The sequence below is a fragment of the Lactuca virosa genome, chromosome 7 (genome assembly GCF_052849685.1).
Source record: "Lactuca virosa cultivar CGN04683 chromosome 7, Lactuca_virosa_CGN04683_v6, whole genome shotgun sequence".
Lineage (NCBI taxonomy): Eukaryota > Viridiplantae > Streptophyta > Magnoliopsida > Asterales > Asteraceae > Lactuca > Lactuca virosa.
This window is the reverse complement of record NC_136432.1, coordinates 14085359-14095000: the sequence shown is the minus strand read 5'-3', so window position 1 is coordinate 14095000 and position 9642 is coordinate 14085359.

Here is a 9642-nt window from a genome sequence, read left to right as displayed (position 1 = left end):
AGACTTGAAGAAAGAGGAGGCTTAAGCAAAATTTCGGCTCTATGAGGCAAGAAGGAGTGGACAAAAATAATAAGAGCCAGGAAAGGGTTTATATAGTTGAAGGAAACTTGAGGCCAAAGCTAAGGTTTTTGGGATAAGGCCCTAATTAATTAATATAACAATCAAGCTGCCTTATCTCTTTATCCTAAGCCTCATGAACACGAAAATTCTAAGTTATTCCTATCCAAATTTCCTTCAGCCCCATCACGTGGGGTTCTAGAGTTTTCTTGCTTCAATTTTCAATAAATAACCAAATAGTCACTGTACTTTTAATCAATTCAATTAATCCCAAAATTAATTCCAATTAATTATTATTATTTCTTATTAATATATTAATCATATAATATATTAATAAACTATTTATTCCAAATTATTAATCATATAATAAATTAGCAATTCAACCTCTTCCTCCAAAAGTCATTCAATCAAAATACTAGTTTTGAGGGCAACCCAAAAAGGATTTTGCTTTTAATTCAAGAATATACCAATTTAGTTATTGGCTTAGACACCCTAATCCAACAGTCTCCCACTTAGATAAGTCTATAACTACAATTGCAAGTATAGACCTTGAAATATCACCAAAGAGTGCTTTCCAAAGCCACTGTCAAACTCTGATTCAAATCAACTATTGGCCCTAAGATAAGTGATCGGCTATTCCTTCATTCTTCAAGATATCGTATGAACACGAGACATGGATCAAAATCAATATCATTGTCCAAAATTCTATTCCTGGATTGTAAAGACTTAATTGGGCTTCAAATTGAACACATAAATTAGTCCTAGTTGGGCCCAACACTATATATAGTCAATATCAAATCATCGAGGGGCCCAATGATATCATTTTTCCTGTTAGGGCAAAAGGAACGAGTTACATTGAATACATGGTCATATAATTCACACATCAAATCACACATGGAGTTACCCTTTATAACATCCAGTTACGAGATGCGTTTGAGTAAACCAATGCATAACTAATCTGCAAATAATGAACTATATATCTCTATTTTAAGAATAGAAGATATTATCGTCTTAGAATTACTTGTGACAAGATCCATGAAGTAATCTCTAAGTGTGGGTTTATCTAATACTTAAAATCCATATTTTCAAAGTACTCATGAATATTGTAGCAATTCAAATTGTAATGTATTAAACTCAATCGACAATCTACAATCAATTCATGACAGTCTTAATTTACTACTTACTTCCAAAAGTATGAACGACAGTTGAAGTTTGAATAATTCAAATTGCTCAGGAGGTGTAAACATGCAAAAAAAAAAAACACAAGAATAAATAATTGAATAAGGCAGTATGATACTCATAAATAATTCTCTATTATTCATTCACCAAATCAATTACATTTATTCTTGTTACAAGTTTCAAACATATCACCTAACTACTAAAACTAATATCGTCTCTTAGGCTTATGCTCCTAGCATGCTGGTAGAGTTTGACTCTGCTTAAAGTCTTTGTAAAAGGATTTGCAACATTATCTTGTGATGATACTCTCTTCACCAGAATGTGTCCTTGTTCTAGACGATGTCGAATGTAATGATACTTTCTGTCGATATGCTTGGATCTACCATGATCCTTTTGTTCTTTTGTCAAAGTAAGCGTACCTTTATTATCACATAACAGTTCCATGAGTTCCTAAATAGTTGGAATGACTCTGAGAAATCTGATAAAAGTTCTTCAACCAAGCCTCTTCCTTCGATGCTTCAATCGCTGCAATGTACTCAGAATCACACGTGGAATCAACCACTGTGTCTTATTTGGAACTTTTCCAAGTAACCGCTCCTCCATTCAGTAAGAACACCCAACCAAAATGTAACGTCCGAGATTTATCAGGTATTGTATTGCTTTTTACTCAAGTTATAATTATTAAGTGTTGGGATTTTGGGGCGGAGCGTACGCTGGGCGTACAGGGAGTACGCACGGCGTACACATATGAGGTGCAGATCGAGGGACTCCCATGCGTATGTTGGGCGTAGGGCAACCAGATGCAAACCCTAAATTTTAGGGTTTTCACCCTATTTAAACAACTTATAACCTTCAAAACCCTTATCCTCTCAGCCTCCTTTGTCCTCTCAGTGCCCAACTCGAACCCTAACCCCATTGCATGTATCTTGAGCTCACTTTGAACATTTTGGTGTTATTTTGGTGGTTTTGAAGAAGAAGGTGCTTGAAGGAGGAGCAAGAGCTTGGAGAAGGCTTGTAGATCCAGAAGTTTGGCATCATTTCTGACCCATTAGAGGTATAAAGCTCTAAACTTGATCATTGCATGCTTAGATCTAGTTTTGGGGTGTTTTGTGTTACATTTTGGTCCCATATTTGAGGTCCTTTGAGTTTTAGAAGATTTTGTCCAAATGAGCTGTCCTTTTTGGCTCTTGAAGGTGTTTAAAATCATAAAAATCGGGTCTCTATGGTTAAGCCACAACCATGCAAGTGTTAGATGGTCACAAAGTATGTTTAAGGACTATTAACCCCCATCAATGCATGCAAAGACATAAAGTTTATAACTTTATGGTTTAGGACGTCTTAAAAGACCTGGATCTACGTTTTGGACGTTAAGACTTAATGGATTAAGTCACAAAGGAAGTTCTAAGGAAACTGACCAATACGTTGGGCGTACCCCCTGGTACGTTGCACGTACTGGATCAACCTCCCCGAAGCGGTCAAGACCAGCGTACGCTGGGCGTACGTGCCGCCGCGTGTACGCATACAGAATGGTTGCATGACTTTTTGGGCCTTGGGTAATTGGGCCTGGATTTGTGGGCCTCATGGCCCATTATGGAGAAAGGCCTCTGGGCCTAGGATTGTGATTTCTGGTGTTAGGCCTCTTGGGCATTATTGGGCCTTATTAGGCCTTAAAGTTTAAAGTAATAGACTTGGGCCTTAAATTTATTATGGATTGGTCCTTAGGGGAAAAGGCCCATTAGGGAAAGGACTAGGGAGCCTTGCCTTAGCGCATGAATTAGAGGTTGGGCCATAATGGAGTCGTACTTGGGCCCAATAACTAACTAAGGGACTTGCTATGTTTTAGGGAGAGGAGTCCCGAGCCATCCGAGGAGTACAATTTTCAGCACACACAGTTGAGGTGAGTTACCTTCCTGTATGAGTGGGTCGAAGACACCAATGTCGGCCCACTAGTAGTTGTTGTAGTAGAGATGATTGTCTTTGTGATAATCGTCTGGCTTGCCACTATCTGTTATGTTTTATGTGCTTACTTGTTATGATATTATGTGGTAGTAGTAGAGGGTGAAATAGACCCAGTATCCAGTTGAAATAGACCGAAGGGGAAGCCAACACCCAAATATGCTCGGCAGTATCCGGTTGAAACATACCGAAGGGGAGGCCAACACCCAGATATGCTTGGCAATGTATTTGTTATAGGGTATGTGGTATGATGGGGGAACTCACTAAACTTTGTGCTTACGGTTTTCAGTTTTGGTTTCAGGTACCACTTCTTCGAAGGGAAAGGAGTCGGCATGATTGCAGCGCATCACATCATGGTTTCCGCTCATGAGATCTTCGGGAGTTATAATCTGATGTTGTTTTACTATGACATGTTTTGATTAGTGACATATTGGATTTTGACATGGATGATATTATGAATGTTTTCGAACTATTGGTTTTGTAATTCCTTAATTAAAATGAAATTTTTGGTCTTGAATTTTGGGATGTTACTAGTTGGTATCAGAGCCTTGGTTTGAGGGATTCAGACACACTTTCGGGGGTGTCTGGACTCAAATCGAGGGTTTGAGAGATTTTTACAACAAAAATATTTTTTCAAAAAATTAAATAAGGGTTTTAAATGAAGAACAAGGTGTGTGATGTGTGCACTCGGCCGAGCTCAAGTAAGTTTTCCCCAAGATACCATATATGTTATGTTTGTTGGATTAGTGTCTAAGCCCATAACTATTTTGGTATGTACTTGACCCGATTGCGAGCATGGTCCTTTTGGGTTGCCTTCACACTGGTGACTAGACATGATGACTGTTGAGGAGAGAGGCTGGTTTATTGTTAAGAATAATAAATTGGGGTATAAATATGATTTTTTAATATATTATATGAATAATATATTAATTTGGAATCATATTATTAATTAGTATTTAATCAGAAATTAATTAGGAATTAATTTCGGGATTAAAGGAATTAATTAAAAGTACAGGGGCTGTTTTGTAATTATTTGATAATTGAGACTTTGGGCTATTGGATCACCTTTATTAAGGCTTGAACGAAAATCCTAGAAGGATCTAGGAGTTTTCGTCCAAGGGCTTAAGGAAAGGAGTCCATGGACTTGCTTAGGCCCTAAGCTAAGGGATTAGGGTTTCCACCTTGAAACCCTAGCTCGCCTCAAGTATAAATAGCACCCTAAGGCACTAGAATTGGACTACCCCTTGGGAAAACCCTACTAGAGCTGAATTTTGAATCTTAGTACCCTTCCTCCTCTCTCTCATATTCATCTTCTTACTCAAAGTGTGTTTGTGAGCCATTAGAGGTACTACACTTGTGGTACTTGCTTTCAAGAGCTAAGGAAACTTAAGGAATTAGTTGTTATTACTATATAACAACAAAAGGTATGTATTATATTCTCCTATGTCAATTTCGAAAATAGTAGATGCATGCTAGGTTTCCTTTTGTGTTCATAAAGTTGTATGTCTAACAGTGAAAACATAGATCCAATTAGGGTTGCATGCACACATAGGATTGTTTGTATAAACCCCATCAATGTTATGATATGCTGTATGAAAATGTGAAATGCATGCTAGATTAGGGCTAAGGATCTAGGAAGGATGCCTTGTATGCCTACCGTATGTGCTTGTTGAACTACATGCTAGATTAGGGCTAAGGATCTAGGAAGGATGCCTTTTATGCATACTGAATGTGCTTATTGAACATCATGCTAGTACTGATTAGTCAAGTGATATGATGGTTTGTTTATAATATGCTTGGTTTTGGCTACTCAATGCTCGAATGTTGCTTGCTTTGTGCTTTATGGAGTCCTAGCTATCTTTAATTAACTAGTAAATGTATACGTTAAGTTACATATTGCGAGGACTAAATACTTTCAGAAGGTTAGGTCTAGCCCTATTTCGCAACTCTTGTCTGAGTCCAACCGTTGCAGGGTAGGACATCTCATTCGAAGAATTATCTGGTCATAGTAATATGTGATGGTATTCACGAGCTGGTTAGGGAGGGATAGCAGGGACTTCTTATGCAGCTGATGGCGGAGAGTGCGACGGAGATTACCCTAGGGCAAGCCTAGGAAGTGATTAGTGACAGAAATTATCGAGTTGAGAGTTGTATACATGGATGGGAAGTGACTTTGGTAAACCAAAGCAAAGCAAGGGGAAAGTACGGATAGATGTGGAAGGTAGTATGGGCCCGTACTACTAAAAGCAGAGGATCCATACTTGACTCTTGGGGAGCTGCAAGGAACCACGAGTGGCAGAGTGTGAGACCTCTTGATGTTATGTATGACCTTGACGATTGTGTGTTTTGTTTCAGAATGGTGGTGACACGTCACGAAGCAGGAGGCTCAGCATCTGGGTCTGGTTCGGGTACGAGTTTCGAGCCGACTGATGATGGATTGCGCGAGTTCATTGCATTCGAGATTACGAGAGGCATCCTTGAGGTGACCTCGATGATTTCCGGGTCGATCAAGGAAGGTATCATTGAGCTGATGGAGGACCGCCACAGGGCATTCAGGAGTGACATGGCACCTGGCCAGTATGGGACTCGTACGCTCTCCTTCAAGTATTTCAGGGGATGCGGGGCACCAGACTTCTATGGGGTGAAGGACCCTATTGTAGCCAGGAGATTGATTGCGGACAAGGATTCTGCACAGATGATGAGCTTCTTCCTTGAGGGGTCAAAGGTCAGGTTTGCTGCTGGGTGTTTGAGGGAGCAGGCTAGAGACTGGTGGGAGGCAGTCGGTGATACTTTGGGAGCCCCGACCATTGAGGCCATGACCTGGTCGCATTTTGTAGCCAGGTTTCGAGCTGAGTTTGCGCCAGCTGTGGAGGTTCAGCAGCTGGCCAGAGAGTTTTTGGATATGAGGCAGACTACAGAGAAAGTGACGAATATTACCACCAAGTTCAGGGAGAGGGCGTTGTTGGTGCCCCAGTACGCGGGTGATGAGGAGATGAAGAAAACCCGGTACCATGATATGCTGAGAGCTGACATTCGGAAATATGTCAGTTATTCGACGTGCCCGACCTTGGATTATATGATAGCTAGGGCATGAGAGAGGGAGATTGATATAGAGCACCTTCGTAAGAGGAAGGCGAAGGTTGGGCAGGCGACTGGGGTTTCGGCTAAGAAACCCAAGGGATTCGACTCGAGGTCGAAGGGCCAGCAGGGCCGGAGCCGCTGTGGGAAATGTGTCAAGTCACATGAGGGGGGTTACAAGGCAGGGGGATCGGGCTGCTACAGGTGTGGCAAGACTGGGCACTTCAGCAAGGATTGTATTGCCCCTACGTGTAACGCCCGCAGATTCGGGCTAGTCAATTTAGAGACAATAACCGTCAAAAATGAATTTTTGATGGAAGATTATTTTGAATTAATAATCTTAACCAAGTTATAGTATATGTCATAAGGGTTCCGTACATATAAAGAACACCGAAATCCGAATTATAACGAAGAAGTTACGGCCCGTCGAAGTTTTACGGCAAAACCGGCACGGCACCGCGTAACTTAAAAAGTGAATTTTTGATAAACTACATTTTATCCTTAGATATCTAAATTAAAGTTGTAGTATACGTTAAATCGAGAGCGTGCATAAAAAGAACACCCAAATCTGACTTCGTATGAGGAAGTTATGATTTTTCTAAGATTTGGCATAGCAGTGCACAGCCCGGAATTCGAATTTTAGATCGATCGATTTTTGGCCAATGCTACCTAAATGGGAATTTAATATCTCATTAATAAGAGTTCAACGATAAAAAAGACAGACGAAAACGGAGTCCTTATGTAGAAGTTATGAATTTTACACGATCATTTAATAGTATAATCTTCTCATACTGTTAAATTTAAAATCCGTTTAGAATTAGCCAATGGACTCAAAAGGAAAGTTGTAGATCTTGTCATTACATATGCGTGGATATAAAGACCGTCAACAATGGAGTTCGTATGCGAAAGTTATGAATTTTTAATGATTGGATGTTTTACCTGCGTCATGTGCCACGTGTCAGCTCCAGGCTTCGCCTTGGTGCCTACGCAAGGCTCACGACGTGAGCACCATGTCTCACGACGTGAGAAGCCCCAGACGGCCTATAAATAGAGGCTTAGAACACCCCCGAAACTCACATCTTTCATACTCTTTCTCTCTCATTACCCTCAAACCCTCTCCCCCTTCCCTAGCAACTTCTAAGTGCTAAAGGCGAGTCTCGGAGCGCCAGAAGGCTCCAAGAAGAAGAGTTTTCGGCTCAGAAGTTCTGCCCCTGCAGAGCCCGGTTTCTAGCAAACCTCCCAGTAAGTGAGTTATTTTTACCCTACTTAAAGTATAACTTATTTTTAAGTTCATTATCATTATTATGAACCTATAAACAAGATTTATCAGTGATTCCAAGTCGTTATATTGATTGATCTACTTACGGGGATGATGTCTAGGTTGTGATTTAGTGAGGTGTTTAAAGTGGGATTTCCAAACAGTATACTTCGTATACCAAACGGACCCTACCTCCGATATGATCCTACCTGGTTGTTCCTTACTTGATAAATCATGAAAGTAGACTTTGAGTTAATGATGAATCTAGACTAATAATTAGTCTCAATAAATATTATACTAAAACTTAGCGATAATAATGCTAGGTTTCGTCGAAGATAAATAGAATCGTTAGAAGCGAAGCGCTGCCCGAGTTTGGAATCATCACTTTAACAAGTGAGTGGATAGTTACTTTCATCTTACACATAGATATGAAATATTTAATATAAATTACGTGCTATGTGTGCATATTATCTGTGTTCTTGATATCTATGCTGGATGAACAAAAATATACATGTTTTATTTGTCTTAAACTGTATATGTATTTTATACCTATAATTATGATGGGTAAAATATGGGTAGATTAAAGATGAGATAAATGATGAGTGATGAAAGATGAGATGAATGATGAGAGATGATATATGAGTGGTAAAATATGGTGAGAAGCGATGACCCAAGCGATGGCCCCGTCATCTAGCAGAGTATAGATGACAACCACGGACTATTCTAGACAGTCCAGTGGAACACTAGCAGGCTCGTAATCTGTAGGTGTTGTGAACGATGTGTTCACCCGGTGTACTCTAAAAACCCATTGACATGTATTGTGGGTGGACTCCCGAAAATAATACTGTCAATAAATGAGATAAACCCTGGCAGCTATAGACTTAGTGCCTGTTGGATGAACCCTGACAACTATGGACTTAGTGTCTGTTATATAAACCCTGGCAACGATGGACTTCGTGCCTATTCCTTAGGACAATCCTTAGGAATAAATAATGAGGGATAGGCGATTCATAGAGGAGATACTTAAGAATAAAGAAGATAATGGGGATGGGTAAATGGGTTAATTGTTTGATGATAAACATAATAACTATATTATTGTGGGTTTAAAACCCTATGTACTCACCAGGTTTCCCAACCTGACCCACTCAGTTTATTTGTATCACAGGTGTCGATATAAAGCTACACTACACCAAGAGATTAAAGAGATGTAGATCACTAGTGTAAATGAATGTAAGTTCTGTTTATGTTTATGTTTTTGTATTGACGATGACATCCCAAAGTTTTAAAATGAATAAAATACATTTCTTCGGAAATGCTTTGATAACATATCTATCATGTTTTTCTGGGAACAAATTCCACAACACTTTTCTTTAAAAGGTTACTCTGGTTTGAAAACAAAGCATAAACAAATCGGTCTTTTCTAGCCGTGAAAATGGGGATGTCACACTATGCCCGCTATTCAGACATCATACATGTTTTGTTTTCACTGCAACCAGCGAGGCCATAAAAAGGCCAACTACCCGAGATTGGTATCCGGAGCGCCAATGGCGGCGCCAGCTCCAGTGACCCTGCGGATCACTGATGGCCGACAAGGCAAGCTAGATGCTCATGTGGTGAGGATCTGAGCCTTCCAGCTGACTGCCGAGGAGGCGCGTATCGCACCATATGTAGTGACGGGTACGTTTCTTCTCCCTATCTTTTATTATATTTCAATTTTGATATTTATGTTCCATGTATTTTGTTTTAGGATCGTTCCATGTGAGCGGTATCCCAATGTTGGTGTTATTTGACTCGGGAGCTACCCGGTCTTTCGTTTCTCTTGCACTCAGCAAGAGGTTTGCTGAGTCTACGAGCATGTTGGAGTATCCTTTAGAGGTCGAGATTGCGGACAACCGATCCGTCCGGGCATCAGAGGTTTATAGAGATTGTGTCCTGAGGATATAGGACGAGCGTTGACTCGTAGATTTGGTTCCCATTCCTTTGCGTGGGAACAAGGTCATCATAGGCATGGATTGGTTGAGCCCTAATGGGGCGGTGATCGACTGTGAGAAGCATTTGGTTCAAGTTGGGACCCCAAGTGGAGGAGAGCTGGTGATTCAGGGTGAGAGACCGTA